Source organism: Diabrotica virgifera, chromosome 8 (assembly GCF_917563875.1).
Source record: "Diabrotica virgifera virgifera chromosome 8, PGI_DIABVI_V3a".
In the NCBI taxonomy this organism is placed as follows: domain Eukaryota; kingdom Metazoa; phylum Arthropoda; class Insecta; order Coleoptera; family Chrysomelidae; genus Diabrotica; species Diabrotica virgifera.
The window spans coordinates 41,061,600-41,087,280 of record NC_065450.1 but is presented as its reverse complement, the minus strand read 5'-3'; positions in this window follow the sequence as shown (position 1 = coordinate 41,087,280).

The following is a 25,681-nucleotide window of genomic DNA, read 5'->3' as shown; positions in this document are numbered from 1 at the left end:
TAGAGAAAAAAAAAAAATGAAAAAAAAAATGTACGAGTGGTCGTTAAACCAGTACCTGTGGATCTTTTGATCACTGAGTGTGTTTCAAAGATCTACATCTTTTGTTTTTTTCATAAACATTATCTTACTTACTCTAAAGTAATTAGGGAATTAAAACTTGAGACTGACATTTTCAGGTTGGGCGTAGATTTACGCTCCTGCTATGTCTAGGACTCGGATGTTGTTTTTTGATTGGAATGTGTCTAAAGATATTCAACCTCTCATCTTTACCGACGAGCCCAGGGAGGTTGAAGAGGGCGAAACACATTTCTAAGAACTGGTGTTTGGGTCTTTGATTCTATTCAAAAAATTTTTCCCAGCCCGAAATGGTGGATGTGTGAATTATTCGTAAGGGGATTTTTCCACATTCTCTATTTCATTTGTTTGATTTCGTACGAGTGGTCGTTAAACCAGTACCTGTGGATCTTTTGATCACTGAGTGTGTTTCAAAGATCTACATCTTTTGTTTTTTCATTAATTAACATGTATATATTTTACTAACTAAGCTAATTAATTAAATATTTAAGTATTTAAGTATTTTAACAAATAAATAATTGATATTATTTCGAATTGTGGTAACAATAATTATAAAATGCTCTTCAAAATTTTCTAGCAAATACTTATGGCTTCTATCTGATTACATAGAAAAACTTCTTTCGATATTAATTGATGTAATTGGGGCATTGTTCAAATATACGATAAAAGTTGGTTCTAAATTAAGTGCTTCGAAAAATGTCCCAGCTAGTACTTGAACCACTTGAGAAAGAATCTGGTAATAACCACTGTTTTTTTCCATAGTTGCTTCAAATTTTTGAAAAATTTCCTATCCAATATGTATTACTTTTAAGGTTTTGAAACAATGGTTCAAATTCTTTTATTTAAAATGTACTGTCTAACAATGATAATTATTTGGAGGATTCTAATTGAGTAATAGATTTCTGAACAAAATAATAATTTAATTTTATGAATGACACCACGACACTGAACTGTCTATTTGCGGAATTTTCAAAGCCCAATAATTATTCACAATTATGAAGACACGTGTTTACGGCTTATTTTACAACAAAAGCGATGGGACGTCAAAATAAAAATTTTTTCCTAGAGATATAAACTGGCCGATTTTGGAACCTTTGTACCAAAACGTGACAAAACTGTGTAGGTACATATAATAAGCCGCTCTTTTATTAGTTACTACATTTAATACAATATACAGTACAGGAATCATTCCCAGAGATTGGCTGCTGTCAACGTTCATAACACTGCCAAAAAAACCAAATGCAAAAGAATGCCAAGACCACCGGATAATAAGTTTAATGAGTCATACACTCAAAATATTTTTAAAAATTATACACCGGAGAATACATAACAAACTTGAGCAGGACATAAGCGACACGCAATTTGGATTTAGAAATGCAATGGGAACGAGGGAAGCCCTGTTCGCTGTAAATGTACTTGTGCAAAGGTGCATGGATGTTAATCAGCCAGTATATATGTGTTTCTTGGATTACAACAAAGCCTTCGATAAGGTCAGACATAACCGCCTTATCGAATTACTTGAAAAGAAAAACTTAGATATGAGGGACATCAGGATCATTAGTGCTATCTATTATAATCAGATCGCTGTGGTAAAAGAGAACAACGCCTTTTCAAATGAAATACGTATTGAGAGGGGCGTCAGACAGGGCTGTGTCCTGTCTCCTACTTTGTTCAATTTGTATTCAGAGGAAATAATCCAGGAAGCACTAGAAGACCTAACCACGGGAATAAAAGTAAATGGTCGACCAATCAATAATATACGGTTTGCCGACGACACTATTTTATTAGCCGAATGTCTTGAGGATTTACAACAAATGGTTGACAGAGTGGTAGAAGTCAGCCAAGAAAACGGACTGTCCCTAAACACAAAAAAGACACAATTTATGGTAATCACAAAAGTTCAACAGCGCCAAGAAAGCATAACAATACATGGAGAACAAATTAAAAAGGTTGAAAAATATAAATATTTGGGTACAATAATTAATGAAACTAATGAGTACACAGAAGAGATTAAAGCAAGAATAGGACAGGCAAGAAATGCTTTCAACAAACTAAAAAAAGTACTCTGTAGCAGGGACATTACAATTTCTTTAAAGATAAGACTTCTGAGATGCTACGTGTTCTCCGTATTATTTTATGGGTTGGAGGCTTGGACATTAAAGAAGGATGTTTCGGACAGATTAGAAGCCTTCGAGTTATGGGCCTACAGAAGAATATTAAGAATAAGTTGGGTGGATAGAGTCACGAATATCGAGGTGTTGAGAAGAATGGGAAAAGATAAAGAGGTTTTAAATACAATTAAAGTCAGAAAACTGCAATATCTGGGACATGTTATGAGGGGCGAGCGTTATAACTTGTTACAATTGATAATGCAAGGAAGAATACAGGGTAGAAGGAGTCGCGGAAGAAGACGCATCTCCTGGTTAAACAATTTGAGAGCTTGGTTTAATTGCACTTCTGCTGATCTCTTTAGAGCAGCGGTATCGAAAGTGCGAATTGCCGTGATGGTTGCCAACCTTCTTAGAGGAGATGGCACATGAAGAAGAAGAACATTTAGTCGAGGAAATGAAGCTGGAAAAATGGCAAAACCTCGCAATTTTTTCGTCCAGCATCGATTTGTACAAAAATTTGGGATTAGGCTCATTTCACCCTCTAGTTCATTTTCTATATTGAGCCGTTGTACGCTTTTGGTTTTTTAAGGGTGAAAACCACCCCTAATTGTAAAAAATTATAAAATAACATTTTAAACTTTAATATTGTCAACATTTGCTTCTTATTAATTACATAATGATTGTTTTGTGCTTTAAGATATAATATCACAATATTTTAACCCTTAAAACCACCCTTGTTGGAGCTATATATGAAAAGTTTACTTATCCTAAAATAATAATTCGGCTTGCATCAATTTACATAAAAATTTGAGGTTAGGATCATCTTACCCTGTACTTCATATTCTATATCATGCTCAAGGGCGTTGATTATTTTTAGGGGTGTAAACTACCCTTATTGTCAAAAATTATATAAAAACATTGTAAACTTTAATATAGGTAAAATTTGGTTTTGACTGTTTAAATAATGATTGTTGTATGCTTTAGGATATAATATCATAATATTTCAACCCTTAAAAACCACCCTTAATAATATTGCAATTTTTATAAGTAGACAATTTAATAGATCTATAAGAAAAAAAGTGAAATTAAAGAATTACAAAAACATTTATTTAAACAAAAATACGAATTTACAAATATATAAAAATACACATACAAATAGTTTTTTAGTCATCCAGTATACGAACCGGCTCTGTGGTATTATATTGAAAATGCTCTATAAGGGGACTATTCGAATTTTTCGAAAAAAAATATGTTTTATAAACATAGCTCCTTCATTTTTGGAGATAAAATATTTTTTCAATAACAGTTTTGTATTTTTGAAGAGTAATAAGACTGTGTAAATAAAATTCCGTAAGATCCCTTAATTTTTAATTGAGGTGGGTTTAAAGGGCTCGCTTAAGGGGATGTTTGCTCGTAAATAGACGTTTTAAACAGCTATATCTCGCTAACTGTTTACTGTAATAAAAATCTGTGCATAAGGAAATTTTAGCTATTAAAAAAGCTACAATTTAGTAGTCTATCATTTTTTTCGTATCTCCAGTATTTTCGTAGATACTTTGAAGAAAATGATAAAAAATGCAAAATTGCAAAAAATCAATTTTTCTTTAAACTCCAATTTTTCTAAAATTAGGCCTTTTAAATAGGTCAAACTTCTTAGGTTTATTGACAATATAAATATAAAAGGGATTACAGAAACGCAAAGACCAATTTTTAGTTACATGGGTAGTTAGGGGGTGGTTTTCACTGTTTTTTCGTAGAGAAAAACAGGTACCGACGTTTTTTTTTGATCATAAGTTGCTCAATTTTTATGCTAGAAACTTTTTATTATTATTGTTTGAAAGATCTTATTGTATGCTTGAAAAAACATCATGTAAGTGTTTCTGGAAAAATGCAGTTTTTCCGTTATTTGACTTTGATTATTTCAAATTATGCATTTGACGAAAAAAGTTAACTTTTAACATGCCGTATCTCGTTTTGTATTGGTCGTAAAAATATTATAGAAAAACAGTTTCGTTTGTGTTACTAAAAGATACAATTTTGATATCTACAGTCTTTTTTATTAAATGCATATTTCTCGAGTTATTCTCAAAAAAACCTCTAAAAAAAGTCGATTTTTCCCTCGAAAAACTGTTACCTTCAACCACGAATAACTCGAAAAATATTAGTTTCACGAAGAAAATGTAACAAACATTTTTTTCTTAAAATTACTTTTTACATCGATTTACATGGTTAAAATGTAATAAAAAATTTCCACCCCCGAGATGGGGTGGCAACTACCCCCAAGGTTTTAGCGTACAGCAGCATGATATAGAAAATGATCCTTGGACTATTTCCTACCTTCTGTGCAAATTTCAAGTAAATCCATGCTGGACGAAAAAATTGCGAGCCAAAATGCTTCATTTCCTCGACTAATTCAGGTATCCAAAATTTGAATATGTACCAAGAGATTATAAAACAAAATTAAATATTGAGATTTCCAAGCTACTTGTTCTAGTAATATAAAAATATATGTTTAGTTACAACCAAAATTTAAAATTATATGCACTTTATGCACACTTATATAAAAATATGCAAAATATGCAATTTGCATATTTGCCTAAGTCTAATCATGTCTATACAAAAAGAAAAATAAGAAGAATAAGAAGAATGTAGAGATTTATATAAACTAACTGTAAGGCAGGCCCGCACATCAAAGAAACATGAAACGTAAATCACGTTTCATGGAAATAAAACACTCCTAAATAAATAAACGTCCGGCCATTTATAAAACTCTCCGATAATAAAAATGTTTTATGAGCATGAATCACACTCGTTTCATTGGTAGGCGAACTTCAAGATTTGTTTAGCCGTGTTTTATTTTCATGAAACGTGTTTTACGTTTCATGTTTCATGTTTTACGTTTCATGTTTCGTTGGTGTGCGGCTTGCCTAATACTTAATTGTCACTTGTACTCTTTTTGTCTTGTTTAATTTAAATGATCATGTTGCATTAAATTTTATAGACGACCACATCTCCGCTGTCCACACCTGAAATTATTATTATTTTTTTCGGTTTAGGTCTGTCTCTTACAGGCCGATATAACATGTGTTTACTTATTATTTTGTTGCTTGATTACTTTTAATATATATTGTTGCGGAGGTCACGATCTGTACCAATGTAGATATTATATTTCTTGACACTTTAAAATCAATTATTTTATTACAGTTAGTAAATATTAGTAAACAAGGCCAGATTTGAGCAAACCATCGATATTTTTTTAAGTTGAGTCTTGGGTTTTAAAAGTCTGTAAGTATTAAGATTTTTTAAAGTTTTTTCTAATGATAACGAACGCGGTATCGGCATTTCGCGATATCGGATATCTAGTCCAGAGAAATAAGGATTTTCTCAGGACACTGCAATATCCAGGTAGCTGACTACTTTTTAGTTTTAAGAAAACCTACCTATTTCCTGCCTAGAGTTCACGTCCGTTTTTTAATTATTGACAATTTAGTGCAAAAACGCGATTTTTTCGATCGTTTGCACCCTATTAAAAATCTAAATATTTGACATAAAATTACAAAATTTTATTTTTAGCACATTTAGACAAGGCGAAAACGGCGGGTTCGTTGGGACAAATATTCCCATGAGATTTTTTTGCATAATCATATTCGTAAGACATCCCAGAATAAGGTTCAAGAAGTCGCCCACGTGAAAAGTGGTCCCATTTTTTTTAACAAGTTTTTTAATCAAATTACCAAAAACAATGTTTTTGGCCCGTACAATTTTTTGTTAGGTTTTTTGGACCATTCTGGACAAAAAAGGTCTCTTATTAGGCTATTGATTATGTTCAAAATAGGAGAGCTAAGAGGAACCACAACGTTAATGGTATTTTATTGTCTCATATGGTCAATGAACCTCTAAATTTGAAAAAACCGTGGAGTGCTACCATTTACATAGGTGCGTTTTTGAGAAAGAAGTAAATTAGTCCCTACGCAGAGGGTGAATTAGGGTGAGTTCTATGCACTTTTGGTACAAACACCTCTACAGGAAAATTGTTCCAGGTTAAATTTACTATTGGAATATCATATTTTAAAGTCAAAAGTATTTTGTTTTACAAAAATATATTCAAAACAAAAGCAAGAAAAAAAAAACACAAAAGAATGCAATTTTGTTTTTGTCCCATAACTTTTTTCCACAGGGATGTAGGTATAACCATTGCTTCAGCGAAGAATAATTTACATCCTTTCTCTTTAAAATGACGTTTGGAGAAAGTCTCTAGAATTTACAGTTTCCGAAATAGGATTTTTCAAAGTTCGCCGCGCACAGCAATTTTGGGCCATTTTCCCCATTATTTCGCAAACATTGTTCTGTAACTTTTTTCTACGCATTACCAGGTATATGCAATGGTACATTTAGTAGAAAGATAAGTCAATTATCTTTAAAATTGTCTGTTGTGTAAGGTTGTACGACTATTTTTAAGAAAGTTATGATTTTTGATATTTTTTATGATTATTTTTTAAATTTCTCATTATGATTTCTTTTCTTGTACATTTAGGTATATACATTGTGGAATAAAAAAATCCTATTTTCTTTACTTTAAAATGGTGTATTGCAAAAAATTCTAGGACTATTTTTAAACAAAATATCCGTGGGATACCGAAAGGTTTCCGTAATTTAACAAAAATTTAAATTTTTTTATTTTTTTTAATTAGAAGAATATAATTGAATATTATAACATAACTTTTAATTCCAAATAACTTTTTTTATTAACACTTTTCGATATTGGGAAATATAAAGGTATTTTACTCTTGAGCGAAATTTATATTTTTTAAAATACCTCGTACACTATTGATAAAATTTTATATCTGATGATTGCATATTAGGTTGTAGACGATGCAGAGCATTTTATAAAGAATAATTTTTTTTCATAAAGTTAATAATAAAAATGTTTTCCATATGGTTCCAATTTAGTGGGACCTATTGCATGTGTATATGTCAAATTTTGAAAAAGCATATCTTGTTTAAAAATTGCCCAGAATTTGTTAAAATACACCATTTTAAAGTAAATAAAATAAGCTTTATTGCACAATGTATATACCTAAATATACAATAAAAAAAGTTATAAGGAAAAAATTTAAAGAATCGTAAAATATATCAAAAACAATTAAAACTATAAAATTTTGAAAAACCATATCTTGCTTAACAATAGTCATACAGCCTTCTTCAGTAAACCACTTTAAAGAAATTGATTTTTCTTAATACTAAATGTAACATTGCATATACCCAAAGCTGCGTAGAAAAAAGTTACAGAATAATGTTTCCGAAGTAACAAGGAAAATGACCCACAATCGCTGTGAGTCGCGAATTTTGAAAAATCATATTTTATCTTTCTATCTTTCGTGTATTTTTCTTGCTATTCTTTTGAATATATTTTTGTAACAAAAAATATTTTTGACTTTAAAATGTGGTATTTCGATAATACATTTAACCTGAAACATTTTTCCTGTAGACGTGTTTGTACCAAACGTGCATAGAACTCACCCTAATTCGCCCTGTGCCTAGGGACTAATTCACCCATTTCTTAAAAACGCACCCCTTTAAATGGTAGCACTCCGCGGTTTTCTCATATTTAGAGGTCCGTTGACTTTATGAAACAATAAAACCCCGTTAACGTTTTAGTTCCTTTCTAAAATACATAATCAATAGCCTATATAATTTGTCTGTAAAGTTGATCGTTTTCGAGTTATAAGCAATTTAAAATTGAAACAAACGAAAAATGGCGATTTTCAAAGCTCAATAACTCGGTCAAAAGTTATTATTATGAAAGTCAGAAAGTGACTAGATCAAAAAGTCTTCCCTACAAGATCCTGAAGAAATTTTTGTTTTTATTTTATTACTGAGCTGTTATTTTTAAGTAATAATAATGAGCACCATGCAAGTGTTAGGCGGCCTTAAATGCTGAGTGCGAGAGAGATGCCATTCCGGCAGTCCAATTGTGCATCTTACTCGCACTTACATTTACAGCCACGTCAATACGATCTAACCGCTCATTGTTATTAATTAAAAATAATAGCTTAGTAATAAATTAATGACACACATTTCTTCAGGATCATGTAGGGGGGGCTTTAAGCTTTGATATAGTCACTTTCTGACTTTCATAATAATAATTTTTAACTGAGTTATTACAGTTTTAAAAATGGCCATTTTCACGTTTTTCAAATTTTAAATTGCTTATAACTCCAAAACGATCAATTTTAGAGAAAAATTATGAGAGACCTTTTGTTGTCCACAATGATCCAAAAAATCTAAAAAAAATTGTCAGGGCCAAAAATATTGATTTTTGCCATTTGATTAAAAAAAAATGTTAAAAAAAATTTGGACCACTTATCGCGTGGGCGACTTCTTGAACCTTATTCTGGGATGTCTCACGAATGTGATTATGCAAAAAAATATCATGGGAATATTTTTCCCGACGAACCCTCCGTTTTAGCCTTGTCTAATTGAAAAAGCTTCAAAATGCCGATTTTTAAATATTAAAAAGTCAATTTGCTGCTACGCAGATTGCAAAATAAACTAAACTCGATATTTGTTAATAACTTTTACTAAATTTAACTTAGAACTTTAGGGTTTCACCCAAGGTTGGGTATTGGGGTACTTACCAAACCCTCAAAATGTAAGACCGATCCATTAATTAGTTTAAAAGTTATTCTATTTGTTTATCCCAGAGACCAATGGTATAACTAGGATGATCCTAAAGGGGGGGGGTTACAACTACTGGAGGGTCTCTTAGGGGTATGGAATAGTAATGGTGTTAAGCGTATAGAGCTCAAAGTACATCCCAATGGTTACACCACTGCCAGAGACCGTTGTTTTGCAATAACATAAGACAGAAATAATGGAGATATGGAGATATGGCAATTCTGCGTATGCCAAATGATCGTAGAAGAACGATACTGTCAAAATGTATTAAAAAAAGATAAAAAATTATTGAATAAAGTCAAAAGTCCTAATGCCAAATTTTTTAAATTTTGTAGTTTATAAACGTTTGGAATAACTTTAAAAATATTGTCCGTAGAAAAAATCTTTTTATACATTCAAAAACCTAGTATTTTAACATGAATTTTCAAAGAAAAAAATTTAGCCTAGGTTCATTTGGGCCAAAGTTAGCCATGTGTTTTTTTAATTCACAGCTAATTTGTTTATAATAATCAAGGAAGTTCATTGATGCCATTAAAAAAATGGGACTTGTATTTTTAGTCAAAAATTTGCACAATCATTGTACCTTCACAGGACATGTAGTTCAAATGGTTACTAGCGGGGACCTACAAATCCGCCGAGTTCAAATACCGAAAAAGCATGTTAGTCTTTAGCAGATGCTGTCACGGCATCCATATCATGATAATCCTTCGTTTGTGGCTCGAGACTGACAGCCATATTTTTATTTGTTCAGAGAGAATCAAATATGTGCTCTCTGAAGAAACTCTAACAAGAGTTGTAACTAGTTAGAGCACTTTTGGCGCTCTCTGAACTAACTATAGTAAAACTCCTCTTGTTACGATTCACAAGGAAATGATTATTTATTATTTTTATTTTTTTTTAATAGTTTTACTCCTATTCTGAGTATTGGGAACAAGTCTTTGTTGGAATTTTACCGCGCTGGACAGACGGGTAGTGAGATGCAACCTGATAGATCTCCCTTGGCCTTCTTTGTTCCGGCGATTCGTTGATTGCAAATTTTAGAAGCCACGAATGGTGTAACCAGAAGAATAGTTCTGATAAAATTTTATTTTTAATATTGTTATTATTAAATGTAAAACTTTCGTTCTTAATACAATTCTCTGTATCTCCGGATTTACTCAATGGATTTTGATCTTTCTTTTTTAATTTGTATGTAATTTCTACGTACATTAGAAATATGCAATTTGTTTATAAATTTATTAATTAATAAAGAGCCTAATTTGCTTAAACAATTCTTGAAAAAATATTTTTTTCTAAAAATATATTTTTTTAATCATAGTATTATTAATGATCATAGAAAAAGTTAAAGTACAATTAAATAAATAAATTGTGTTTATTAAATAATTTATTGTTGTTCTGAAGCTATTTCCTTGTGGCATTTTTATAATTAACTATTTTCTATGGGAAATAAGCCACAATTTTACTAAAAAAATGAATTTATTAACGTTTCGAAGCCCAAATTTCGATTTGGGCCTTCAAAATTTGGGCTTCGAAACGTTAATAAATTCATTTTTTTAGTAAAATTGTGGCTTATTTCCCATAGAAAATAGTTAAATAATTTATTATTGAAGATAATTTATTAATTAATAAACAGTCTAATTTATTTATTAAATTATACCATAACTTTTTCTATGATGAATAATGATAATATGATTAAAAAATGGATTTTTGGGAAAAATTAATTTTCAAAAATAGTAAACAAATTAGACTGTTTATTAATTAATAAATGTCTAGACAAATAGCATATTTGTAATGTACACAAAATGTACATACAATATTTTTGGGAAAAAATTATTTTTTAAACAAATTAGACTGTTTATTAATTAATAAATGTCTAGACAAATTGCATATTTGTAATGTGCACAAAAAGTACATACAAATTAAAAAAAAAGAAAGATCAAAATCCATTTTAGTAGATCCCGAGATATAGAAAATGGTAGTAGTTTTATAATCAACTATTTAATGGGAAATAAGCCACAATGTTACCAAAAAAAGATTTTTATTAACGTTTCGAAGCCCAAATCGGGCTTCGTTGTCAAAATACAAAATACTATTAAAATAAACAAAAATGTTGCTAAGTAAAAAAATTCTTCTAATAATTTATTTAATCTGACTCATTTATATTGGTAATTCAGACGTATATTATATGTTGTTCTGAAGCTATTTCCTTGTGGCATTTTTATAATTAAGTATTTTCTATGGGAAATAATGTTCTAAATAATAAATAATAAATATGCTTATTTCCCATAGAAAATACTTAAGTATATTATATATTTTAAAGTAGAAGACTTTAAAATGATATTGTCAATATTTATGAGTTGCGTTCCAGGGACGACTTTACTAAAAGATAGTTCATTCGATTACATGAAATCAATCCCAACTCAAGAATATCTGTCACAAAAAATATCATAGCATGTGATCTGTCTTTAAAAAGACAACCAAATGTAACGATGACAGTAAAATTCTCGCGTTAGAGATTCCATAGTAAATCACGAGGGAAAACCAGGAAAAAACCTCGTAATACTATCCCGACCTCGTAAGTATTTGGTCTTACATTTAATTTACTTTAAAAAAACTAATACTAAATTCTGACTTTAATATGTTTAAATTATAAATAATATTAATAATTCATAGATACACAATAAGTAATACTAAAATATAAAATTTGTACTAACTCGATATGTTATTGACTTACTAATCGTGGTATTTTCTTTCTATTGACTTCCTCTTTCAGTATGGGTAACCACATCCTACTGCATTCTACCGAGGAATTTGCGACACAATTGGTTTCATTTAGCATAATTAGAGCCGCTTCTTTGATTTTTCTCTTTTTACTATCTGATTCTTTCAGGACTATACTTGAATCTTTCCATTGAACTCTATGTTCATTATCCCATGCGTGTTGACATATTTGAGATCTATCGAATTCTCTCTTTTTAATATAAGACTGATGTTCACTTATTCTAACGTTTAATGGTCTTGATGTTTCACCTAAATAAAATTGTTCGCATTCACAAGGTATTTTATAAATGCAATTCTTTGTTTTTTCTTGTTCATTGTTAGGTTTAGTTTTAGATAGAATAGATCTCAATGTGGGTGTTGTTTTGAATGTTGTTGAAATGTTGAATTTATTTCCTATTGTTTTAAGTTTCTCTGATAGTCCTTTTATATATGGTATTGATATTTTCCTCGTATTATTACTTGTGAATGTTGTAGGATCCCGTTCTAAATTGTTCTGTTCCATTCGATCCAATCTTGACAATTCCTTATTTATAAACGATAAAGGATAATCATTTTTTAATAAAACAGATGTTAACAATTGTTTTTCTTCTAAAAATGAATTTTCGTTAGAACAAGTAATATTGGCTCTATTTAAAATGTATAATATACGTCTGAATTACCAATATAAATGAGTCAGATTAAATAAATTATTAGAAGAATTTTTTTACTTAGCAACAACATTTTTGTTTATTTTAGTAGTATTTTGTATTTTGACAACGAAACCCGATTTGGGCTTCGAAACGTTAATTAAATCTTTTTTTTGGTAAAATTGTGGCTTATTTCCCATTATAAATAGTTGATTATAAAAATGCCACAAGGAAATAGCTTCAGAACAACATTAAGGTAGTAGTTTTAAGTTGATTTTTTAGTTTTTGAACTCATGCATTTGTCGGCTTCCAGCTCCCCCTTCACTTACCACGACTAGTCACTGTTTGAACTACATTTTTAAAATTCGTGCAAAATACCAGCTTTTTGAATATGTCAAAAGATTTTTTCTACCGACAATATTTTTAAAGTTATTCTAAATGTTTATAAACCACAAAATTTCCAAAATTTGGCATTCGGATTTTGACTATATTAGATAATTTTTTTTATCTATTTTTAGTACACTTTGATAGTATCATTTTTCTACTTTCATTTGGCATACGCAGAATTGCCCCATCTTCATTATTTTCTGTCTTATGTTATTGCAAAACAAAGGTCTCTGAAATAAACAAATAGAATAACTTCAAATAGAATAACATTTAAACTAATTAATGGATCGATCTCAAATTTTGAGGGTTTGTTAAGTACCCCAATACCCAACTTTGGGTGAAACTCCAAAGTTCTATGTTGAATTTAGTAAAAGTTACCTAGTTACCTTAAATTTCTAAGTTCGTTTTATTAAAAGTTATTAACAAATAAAGATTTTCACTTATTTTGCACTTTGCGAAGCAAAAACTTAACTTTCCAACTTTCAAAAATCGGCGCTTTTAAAGGTTTTCAATGTTCTAAAAAAATAAATTTTGTAATTTTATGTCAACTATTTAGCTTCTTAACGGAGTGCAAAATATCGAAAAAAATAGCGTTTTTTGCACTAAATTGTAATCATGATTTACAATGTTTATACATTTTAAATCATGATTCGAAAATGAGATATGTGTAGGATTTACAAAAAATATTGATAATAATTTTATTTGTAATGAATGTGACCAGAATTAGATTTTTACATTACTAGCCGACTGAAAATAATAGGGCTTTTCATTCACAGTCATTTGTTTCGAGCTTCTGTCATGTGTCACATAATATTAATATATCTACGTCATACGTTATTGATATAACCAATGATACAAAACAAAGACGTATGACGTAGAGATATTAATATTATGTGACACATGACAGAAGCTCTAAACAAATGACAAGCGATGAAAAGCCCTATTATTATTAAGACTGATTGATGATACTTGGAATACTTGTGTGGGGCGGTGTACAAAAACTTATTTACCCCCTCTGTGGCCTAGTTATAAGAGCGCCTACCTTTGGATCGAAAGATCCGAATGGTCGTGAGTTCGAATCTCACCAGGGTCAGGTATTTTTCGTTTATTATAAATTAATAAATGAAGATAGTTTCTGTCCTTGTGGGATCGGTACTCACCGGAGGGACAGCAGACGTTCGGATACAATTAGCGCCTCTTTGCAAAGACAATGACGTCGACTTTGCAAAGTAACAAGACACTTACTCAACACACACTACACATGACACTGGGTACCTGACTGCAAAAAATCACCGTACCTACCATGCCAATGGCCATTAATTGTCGAGGCATTAGCTAAGTAAAAAAAAAACAAAAAAAACTTGTTTAAAGACAGTCGACATCTCACAAAAAAAAGATATTGAGAATAATAATTAACAAAACAATGACATACCCGTCTCATTTATTATTCTGTGATACTAACGTAATGGATACGAGGAAACTTTAAATGTATTCCCTGTTATTATACACATACAACTATAAACATATCCTGCATGCATACATTACCTCATCACTATGAGACTCGCACTAAAACCTACTAACAGGTGCCATTGGGAAATATTAAAATATATCTTGCTCCAAAAGTATTTAATCACTTGCCCAACATATTTATACAAGATATATTTAATACTCTTAATTCATTAAGTATGGTAAAATCTATATATTCAAAAAGTATGTACAGTGGAACCCCGATAAGTCGGCCCCCGATAACCCGGAAGTCCGGCTAACCCGGACCGATTTTCATCAGATAAACATTTTGGTTTTCAATATTTTGTATTTTTCAATTTAATTGTGGCTTATTTCCCATCAAAATAGTTAATTATCAGACAAACCTTTCAACAATAAAAATGTATGTAATATAATATTTGAGAGATAATGTGTATGTGTGTAATTTGAACTATACGATATTAAAAATGACTCATAGCACACACCGCAGAAACAACAGCCACCTGTCTGTAGTATCTATTCATTTTATTTCAAACTGTCAGCATTGTTTAGGAAAGACTATTTAAAAAATTCTTTTATAAACAATGGTCTTTATTTCACTGTTCTTAAATAATAACATTACATCATTGTGACTGTATTGTGTGTCTTGTATTGTTCGCTTCCATTTGCTTACGTTTGTGTTTGGTTTTTTTTTAGTAATTTTAATGAGTAGGTACAGTGCATATTTATAAATATATTTGTTATTTCAATTCTAACGGAGTTTATCTGTAAGTATACCGTATTTTATTAATTTTTACCATATTCTCCGGCTATCTCGGATTTTCGATAACCCGGATCGGTCGCGGTCCCGATTAATCCGAGTTATCGAGGTTCCACTGTATGTATAGGTAAAACCTAGATCGTTTATTGTACCTAAATTATTTGATCTGATTTAACAAGTGAACAAAATTAAAAAAAAAAGAATGTTTGCAATAGAGTGGTTTGTTAAATTTACCCAGTTCCTTTATATACAGGTTGTAACAAAAATACAGGTCATAAATTTAATCACATATTCTGGGACCAAAAATAATTCGATTGAACCTAACTTACCTTAGTACAAATATGCACGTAAAAAAAGTTACAGCCCTTTGAAGTTACAAAATGAAAATCGATTTTTCCAATATATCGAAAACTATTAGAGATTTTTATTGAAAATGGACATGTGGTATTCTTATGGCAGTAGTATCTTAAGAAAAAAATATAGTGAAATTTGGACACCCCATAAAAATTTTATGGGGGTTTTGTTCTTTTAAACCCCCCCAAACTTTTGTGTACATTCCAATTTAATTATTTTTGTGGCACCATTAGTTGAATTAAATATTTTTAAAACTTTTTTGTCTCCTGGTATTTTTTCGATAAGGCAGCTTTTATCGAGTTGCAGCTTCTTTTTTAATATGTTTACATAAAAATTTTATGGGGGTTTTGTTCCTTTAAATCCCCCAAATGTTTGTGTACGTCCCAATTAAACTATTGCTGCGATACCATTAGTTAAACACAGTATTTTTAAAACTTTTTTGCCTCCTTGTATTTTTTTGATAAGGCATGTTTTATCTAGATGTGGATCCTTTTTTAATATGGTTCAAAATATACCTAAACATGTAAATCAAAAATAAATGTTCATATTATTACCAAGTTTCCATAATCGTACTTAACCATATACAAATATGTGGTGGATTTGACAAATATTCAAAATATCTCGATAAAAACTGATTTTTCGAAAAAGTACTGAGAGGAAAAATTTTTTAAAACATTTTGTTTAACTAATGGTACTACAATATTAATTAAATTGGAACGTACACAAAAGTTTGGGGGGTTTAAAGGAACAAGACCCCCATAAAATTTTTATGGGGTGTCCAAATTTAACTATAATTTTTTCTTAAGATACTACTGCCATAAAAATACCACATGTCCATGGCAGCATATGAAATGCCTCCGGAAAAAGGGTTTCTTACCTGTCGCTAAAATGGTCACATACGAATTGCCTCCCAAGCTTTAAATAAATTACATGCTTCTAATCTTTATGTGAAGCTGAGACGTTGCCACATCTTCGTCCCTTTTTAAATTTTTGGCAAAATTGGTATTTTTTTATTTAATTTATTTTATTTTCAACCTTTATGTATTAAACATATATTCACACTAGGCGGTATTTATAAATTTCAACTAACTAATACATATACAATTAGTTTTATATCCATTATAATAACCAATATTTTTTGTTACTAATGAATTAACAAAAAATACAAAAACATAATAAGTATTTTATAGATTTATTAAAAATAATGTCACAAAAAACTTATTTGAAAATTACGAAATATTTTTCCTAAATTTATATGATACTACTTTGACAAATTCTAATCTATTTATTTTACATTCTCTTAATTCTAAAATATTTTCATTTAGAAATTTATTTTTGCTCTACTTTCCGCAACAATTTTTTTTGGTGTCGAAACAAAATTCATTTTAATGTAGATATTTATTTGAAATTGTAAAATTATATCAATAAAATTATTAATGTTAGGATGAGGGCAGTAGAAAGAAGAATCATACTTGGAATGAAAACTTTCGCATGGGTTTGTGGTTCTTTGTAAAGATAAAGAGTGCTCGGCCCAAAGATGTAGAGGAAATGTCGAATTTTCAGATATGTAAACTCAGAAAATATAAACTCGTATTCAGAGAATAAAAACAAACAAAAAGATTAAGGTAAAAGTAGCTATTTATGGAATCATTAAGAAGAGATTAGAATCGAAATTGGAATTACCCAGAAAAGCTGGATATTAGATTGTCGGGTAACAACTTTCTTTTCTAAAAAGAAATATGTCGTACTGTTAAATATTTATGTGAAACAAATTTCGTCGGTGATTCTGCAAAAACCTCGTATACTCCGTTAAAAAATACAAATGTTAACGTAATGAAAATGCCAAGAAACCTAATTACGTTAACATAGTTACGAAATGACATTTTCATTACGTTAACATGTGTATTTTTTAACGGAGTTTCAGACAGGGCAAAAATCTAACTTCTGGAAAAAAAAAATCTCATACGAGGTTTTGCAGAATCACCGACGATTTTATATAAGTACACTGCATTAATAATTAGAAAAATCAAAATAGATAGATACTACCTATTTAAATTATGATTTGGCAACATTGTGTCATTATACAGAGTTGAATAGACAAAATATCAGCCTAAATGATTAACGAAACGGAAGCATTTCGATTGTACCTGGGAGGCATTTCATGTATGAAAATATTAACCTGAAAAAGTGGGAGGCATTTCGATAACGCCGATGTCCATTTTCAATAAAAAATCTCTAATAGTTTTCGATATATTGGAAAAAATCGATTTTCATTTTGTAACTTCAAAGGGCTGTAACTTTTTTTATGTGCATATTTGTACTAAGGTAAGTTAGGTTCAATCGAATTATTTTTGGTCCCAGAATATGTGATTAAATTTATGACCTTTATTTTTGTTACACCCTGTGTAATATAAAAAAATCTGACTTAACAAGTGAATAAAATTAAAAAAAAATGTTTGCAATATGTTTTTTCTTGTTTGTTAAATTTACCCAGTTCCTTTATGTATAATATAAAAAAAAAATAAAAAAAATAAATACATGTAAGATTATACAGTGAGCACGTAAAGGTTGGAATAAATTCATTTTCTCGAGAATGAACAACTTTGGAAAAAAATCCCGAAACAGTTCAATTTTTATTTTTAAATTACGACTTTTTGGCATACATATCATACTAGTGGCGTCATCCATCTGGGCGTGATGACGTCATCGATGATTTTTTTAAATAGGAATAGGGGTCGTGTGATAGCTCATTTGAAAGGTAATTTAATTCTCTATTCAGTAATATAAACATTTACATAATTATTTATACAGAGTGTCCAAGAAAACATTTTTTTAATTTAATTTATTGACATAAAAAGAAAAATGCATGTAATTTATTTAATCCAAAATACATTTTACTGCTCTCAGAAAACAGAAAAAAATGTTTATTTGAAAAATATTCATTGTTTTTCGCTTAAACTAAATGTTCAAACTGTCCAGAGGAAGGTGGGTGGCGGCTTTGATATTGAATTTAAGCAAGAAACAATATTTATTTGTCAAATAAACATTATTTCCTGTTTTCTGATAGCAGTAAAATGTATTGTGAGTTAAATAAATTACACACATTATTCTTTTTATGTAAATAAATTTAATTCAAAATTTTTTTTTGGACACACTGTGTATAAATAAATATGTTAATGTTTATATTACTGAATAGAGAATTAAATTACCTTTCAAATGAGCTATCACACGACCCCTATTCTCATTTAAAAATTTTTAAGATGACGTCATCACGCCCAGATGGGTGACGTCACTAGTATGATACATATGCCAAAAAGTTGCAATTTTAAAATAAAAATTGACCAATTTTGGGATTTTTTTCCAAAATCGTCCATTCTCGAGAAAATGAATTTATTCCAACCTTTACGTGCTCACTGTAGAATGTTTGTAGCTAGGTATTTAGTATACACATACTATATTTAAAAACTACACATTGTCACACACTATCCCCGTGTTCGACCAATAGGTTTTAACGGGTAATGAGTAATAGTCTGGGCAGATTATCGGAGAATAGGCCGTTTTTGGGAAAAGTTATTTACCAGCAATTTTATTGCTGGAATCGAATCTTATGATAGTATATATATTAATAATATAGGTATGCAAAGTCCGCAGATAGTGTGCTGCTTTTTTTATAAACAAAATGGCGCCTGAAAATCGTGTTTTTTCAATTTTTGCTCTATAACTCCAAATATTTGATATTTACACAAAAAACACCCCAATAAAAATTCACCGTAATTAAATTCTACATAGAGTCGTGTTTTTCCCGATTTACCTCGACGAAAATTTTCCCCGGAAAATGCGGGTTTTTCCAACAAAATTTTTATTTTTCTACTAAAATTTTAGATAAGTATTTGTTCATCAATATTTAAATAACTTAGTAATCTAAAAATCCTTTCGTTTAGATTATAATTCCGGAAGCCGATCGAAATTGAATAAACAGTTTAGCAAGAATTGAATTGTTAATTAAAAATTTACGGGCGCTATAATAACCGCAATAATTATGATACATAAAAATACCTTTGATTTTTGTATAAACAGACACTGTACCTATCTAATGTACTTTACGGAATTAAAATTGGACTATATAAGCGGCCTCAGGAATGTTTTAAAATTATAAACAATTTTTTGGTTTATAAACAAACAGAATATCTCGGGTAATAATAAATTAAATTAAATCGTGAAAACGGTATTGGAAAAAAGCTGCAGGACGCTTCTTTTAAAAGAAAAAACGTTTAATTGGGATGAGTGATTCCTGAGATACAACCGGTCAAATTTGACCGATTAAAGATATAAACAATAGGATCACAATTGAAGGGGTGGGTGCAATAACCAGGCACCACTTTTTTACGAAAATGAGATTTTTAGTGACTTACTCTTAAAAAAATCGGCCGATCGTTCCCTGCAACAATCGGGTATCTCTTAATAACGGCACATAAATGGCAACGATATTTGGAACTACCTTGCTTTTGGTTTGTAGCAAGAACCGGGCAGTTCCTGGAGCTGCCTGGTTCTTGCACTTAACTGTTGGCAAAATAATATAATAGAAAATATTGAAAAGATATAAAATATCCATAAGGGCAGCGTTTCGAAGAGTTACTTTTATGTTTTCGATGAAATAACGGGTCGGAAATCTCCAAATGAAGTGATAAGTTGCTTACACGATTTTATTAATAACTACATTGATCCGCAGGTAACAACCCTTTACGTTTTTAGTGACAACTGTGCTGCGCAGAACAAGAACTCCGTTCTTGTTCACTTTTGGCAATCTCTTCTATTGCATGGAAGATTCAAGAGAATAAGACATCGTTATCCCGAACCTGGGCATAGTTTTTTGCCCTGTGACAGGTCGTTTGCTCTGGTGGAAAAAGAAAAAAGAAAGAAAGAAAGAGTTTATCTGCCAGAGGAATGGAGTCGCATGATAGCAAATACCAGTAAGAAGTTTATTGTGAAAACTGTTAAACAATATATGATTCTAAACTATAAAGAAATTCTGGAGCCATTTTTTAAGAAAAGCAATATTAAAAATAGTTCTGGTGCAAAATTTACCATATCGAAATATAAAGTTATCGAATTTAGTGATACACATAGAGAGACTGTTATGTGCTCAGAGTCAGCGAATGGTTTTGTGACTGAGGATTTCGTTCTTCTAAAGAAATCTTGTGTACCGATTTTTCCACAAGTACACAATACGGTTTATAATGCCCCGTTGCCTTTGAAAAGGGATAAGCTATTAAATGTCATGGAATTAGCCAGACAGTATGTTGGCGAGGCTGAAATGTGCTACTACCAACAACTTGTTTCTGTAGAGCCAGAAGAATGCCAAACTTCCGAAACTGAAGATGAACACTAGTAACCTAAGGAGAATATTACCTGTTTTTTATGTTTTCATATTCCACTGATTAGTTCGTATTTTAATAATAATGTAATAAGGACATTTTATATAGTTTCTTTACTTCTTGTATCCAAATAACCTATAAATAAACCTAAAACTATTTTTTTTTGTATATTTTTGGCAAAGCAGCTCCATTTTTTTTTATTTTATTAAAGTATGATATTAATAATATTTACAAAAACTACGCAAAAACTTTCTCTTTACATGCTTTCACCGCAGAAAAAAAATAATCAAAAATAAACTAATTTTGAATTTTTAGGAAGTTTTTTTCGATTTCTCACAAGTTTTAAAATATGGAGCTACCTGGTTATTGCACCCACTCCTTCAATTTTCGAACCATTACCTTTTTATTTTTGTCCTCTTTCTACACACCAATTTTCATATATTTAAAGTACTCATAACATATATTATTATAATAAAAACTATCGATATTACGAGTGAAAATTGCGAAAAATAGCAAAATTCTAATCAAAAATTAGGTTGGAGAAAATGTAATCTCAAAGTTAAAAATCGGTATACGTTTTCTGGCAAATCGGTATACGAAAAAATACATTTTCTCGGCTTCTTATGGAGCAATTTTCTTCATTATTTTTTTGTTCCCAAGTAACTTGAGTAGAGCCATCCAACTAACACATTATTAAGTGTCAAAGTTGCTGTTGTTTTGTTATAATAAATTAATTTATTTATTATAACAAAATTTTTTAATTTGTTTAAATAATTATTGTTTAAATAACTATACAGCTTTCAAATAAGAATATTTGTGTTTGTAACGTTAAAAGGTACACTTGTAGTAAGCATCAGGGGCGGCTTTACCTATTGTGCAGGGTGTGCGGTGCACACGGGCGCCAGGATATTGGGGGCGCCGAGCGCCAAAGAGCGGGTCCTTTACTTTGTTTCAACATAAAATATGAATTTTTTTTAAATAGGAGGCGGAAGATGAATCAGTAACTGACGCGAAAATACATTTTAAAGTAAACTTTTACTATTACCTATTAGATACCGCAATTACTAAATTTGACGAACGCTTCAAACTTTTAAAGCAAAATAATGACACTTTTTCGTTCCTTCAAAAATTAAAACACTGGAAGGATAAAACACTGAAGTAAGCGGAGCCCCGCATACTGCAGACTTTTTATCGGCAGATAGTTTAGTCGGGATGGGCTGTTAGTTCGCTTACTGAGCCAACTAAACAGTCGGGTTGGTGAAGAGGGCGCACACTATCAATAGCCGACCGACTATTCTCGAACGATTTAGTACTAAAGTTCTTATTTGACTGTTGAAGTTAGTAGTCGCACAATGAAAAAATTATCCAGACATGTTATTATCGCTCTCATATAACGGAGGAGAAAATTCAAGAAGAGATTCCGAGAGTATTGAGTGCATCATAATTTACATTGAAAGAAATAAGACGACGTGACGGTTAAAAGTAACAGGCGTGATCCAGAAGATTGTCATGTTAAAATGGAACTGGGCAGGACACATAATAAGAATGGAAAACAACCGTTGGACGAAGCAAATTCTTAAATGGCGACCAATGACTAGCAAAATAAGTAGAGGCAGACCTCAAACAAGATGGACTGATGACATCAAGTGAATGGCTGGTCACGAATGGATGCAAAAAACAAACTAAAATGAATACCTGAGGAAGGCTTCCTTCTGGCGATGGATGGAATAGCTTTTGATGATGCTGATGATGAATTCTCAGTGATAGATTATTTAGTGGCAAATTCTACACAATGTATTCTAAATTACTTGATTACCCAAAAAAGTTTTTCGCCTTTTATCGGATGATCTTAGTCACTTTCAATTAACTAGTCATGCTAATTGGGCCATGCAGGTTTCTACAATTAACGATTGTGAATTAGACGACGCCATTTTTTCTCAAAATTTTCAAAAAATATTCGTACTGCACAAGTATTGGATACCAAAACTAGGAGAGAATTGAACTATCAACCGATAAACAATTGTCGTGTATGCGCAAGTTCTAGTTAGCTCACACTGATTAAACTGTCGGCCGATATTTGGCCGACAAATTAGTTTGAAGGCAAACTATCTGCCGATAAAAAGTCTGCAGGGGCTCTTTTAGGTAGGATGTTCTGACGCGGTGAATACCTATTGGCTCCCGACATCATTTAATATTGGACTATTTACATCCGGATTTTTGTTTACAATATAAGTGTACCTAATACCCTCTAATACCCTATGTACTAGTACTAGGAATAGGTAGGTACCTATTCGACTATTCCAATTTGCTCTGGCGCCAAAGGGCGCCAGAGCATCGACTGCACACGGGCGCTACATGGGCTAGAGCCGCCTCTGAGTAAGTTTACCTAAATTTATTTTATTTAGCGTATGGCTATATCACAGTTGTTGTATATAAATAAAGATATACATTATAAATAATAATTAATTTTTATAAACGAAAATTTAGTTGAAATTTGTTTTCTGTGTGTGGTTCTTGCACTGCTACCAGATCAACATCGTCATCCTTTAATAGTCTGTATAGAATTTGACATTTTGCTCTACTCATACCTTCTATTATTTAATTGGCAAACTCTTATATTGGGTCCAATTTCTTTTGTAATTTGTTCCTTGGAAAGTCCATTTATTAACTGTGTCATCTTTAGTTATTCCATAGGCGTAACCAGGATAATCCTAAGGGGGGTTACAACTACTGGAAAGGGGGGGTACAACTACTGGAAAGTCTCTGAGGGGTATGGTGTTAAGCGTATAGAGCTCAAAGTCCATCCCAAAGGGGGTTATAACCCCCAAAACCCCCCTGGTTACGCCCATGAATTATTCTAAAAAACTGCGATATACTTCTGCCAGGAGATCTTTGGAAATATTGTCTGGAGCCTCTTGTACTAGTTCTTTAGTTTACCCAGGGTGCACGTGTAGTATTACCTGCGGACGCGAACTAGCGTTACAAAGTCAAGGTTTTTTTTTGAGATTACATTTTCTCCAACTAAATTTTTGATTGGAATTTTGCTATTTTTGGCAATTTTCACTCATAATATCGATAGTTTTTATTATAATATTATATGTTATGAGTATTTTAAAGATATGAAAATTGGTGTGGAGAATAAGGATAAAAATAAAAAGGTGATGGTTCGAAAATTATGATCCTATTGTTTATATCTTTGCCATAAATGCCGGTTAACTTTGACCGGTTGTATCTCAGGAACCACTCAGCCCAATTAAACGTTTTTTCTTTTAAAGAAGCGTCCTGTAGCTTTTTTCCAATAACGTTTTCAAGATTTAATTAAATTTATTATTTCCCGAGATATTCTATTTGTTTTTGAACCAAAAAATTGTTTATAAATTTAAAATATTCCTGAGGCCGCTTAAATAGTCTAATTTTAATTCGGTAAAGTACATTACGATGGTATAGTGCACAGAAGTGGTAAGTGCAAAAACTAACATTTTACAGTACAGCCATTTGAAAGTTATAGGTATGTACTTACCATATATGGAGTTTCTTATATTGTACACAACCCATTTGACAGGTATATACTACAAGCTTCTAAATGAAATTAAATAACAAATATCAAGGAAAAATTGTGTAATTCGCAAAAATAATGAATACAAATATTTATTCATCATCAGAAGTATCATAATATTAGAACAGTGAAGAGAAACCATTTGTGGTAAGGGCACATACAACATTTGGCTTATTTAATTTTTCTTATATTTAGCAGTTACCACATTATGTCAACCTGTATTTCTTACACGTTTCATTATTTGCTTACCACATTTGTGCACAATAAACTTTGAGTCAAAATAATGTACTATGTGTACTTAACTAATTTTTTAAAAAAGTTGTACTTACCACTTCTGTGCACTATAGCATCGATAGATAGGTACAGTGTCTTTTTATACAAAAATCAAAGTTATTCTTATGTATCATAATTATTGTGGTTATTGAGTCAAAATAATGTACTATGTGTACTTAACTAATTTTTTAAAAAAGGTGTACTTACCACTTCTGTGCACTATAGCATCGATTAGATAGGTACAGTGTCTTTTTATACAAAAATCAAAGTTATTCTTATGTATCATAATTATTGTGGTTATTATAGCGCCCGTAAATTTTTAATTAACAATTCAATTGTTGCTAAACTGTTTATTCAATTTCGATCGGCTTCTGGAATTCTAATCTATACGAAAGGATCTTTTATATTACTATGTTATTTAAGTTATTTTACTTTCTGTATTTTAATAATATTGTTATTACATTCTTGACGATAGTAAATACAATTTAGTTTTCTTTTGCAGACGTCCTCCAAGGAGGCTTTCTTCAGAGCGGCGCGAAGACATAATATTATTTTATTTTATTATTTTAATTTTAAACTGTATATAAATATCCTTAATATATTTATTTATTTTGAACCTGTTGGCGACTTAGTCCTGTCGCCAAGGGTAGGTATAATGGCCTCCTTTATTCAGATGGACTTACCCAAGTTTTTTTGATGTATTTTGACCCGTAGAACACGAATTTTTTGGGTAACAGTTGATCCGGATGTCGATAAGATTGTTATAAACAATGAACTTGAGGAATTACGGAACAACGATATTCGCAAAACAAAATATTTTTTTTGTATTTTTTGAGTCATTCTAAGCAAAAATATTCTTACAAGTTTTTTCGTACGATGGACAGTTTTCGAGATAAACGCAGTTGAACTTTCAAAAAATCGAAAAATTGCAATTTTTGAACCCGAATAACTTGTGATTAAATAATAAAATAGCAATTCTGCTTACGGCATTTGATAGTTCAAGTCAAATTATATCGGTTTTGAGTATTTGCATTGCTAAAAATTAATTTGTTTATTAAACAAAGCTATAAACACAAAATAGTGTTTGCCTGTCCAATCCATGCGTTTTAAAGAAAGAAATTGCCTGTTTGTAGGCGCGCCTACTCATTCGATTTTAAATGACAGATGTATTGAAAACCTCACTCAAGCACTATGTGTTTATAGCTTTGTCTAATAATAAA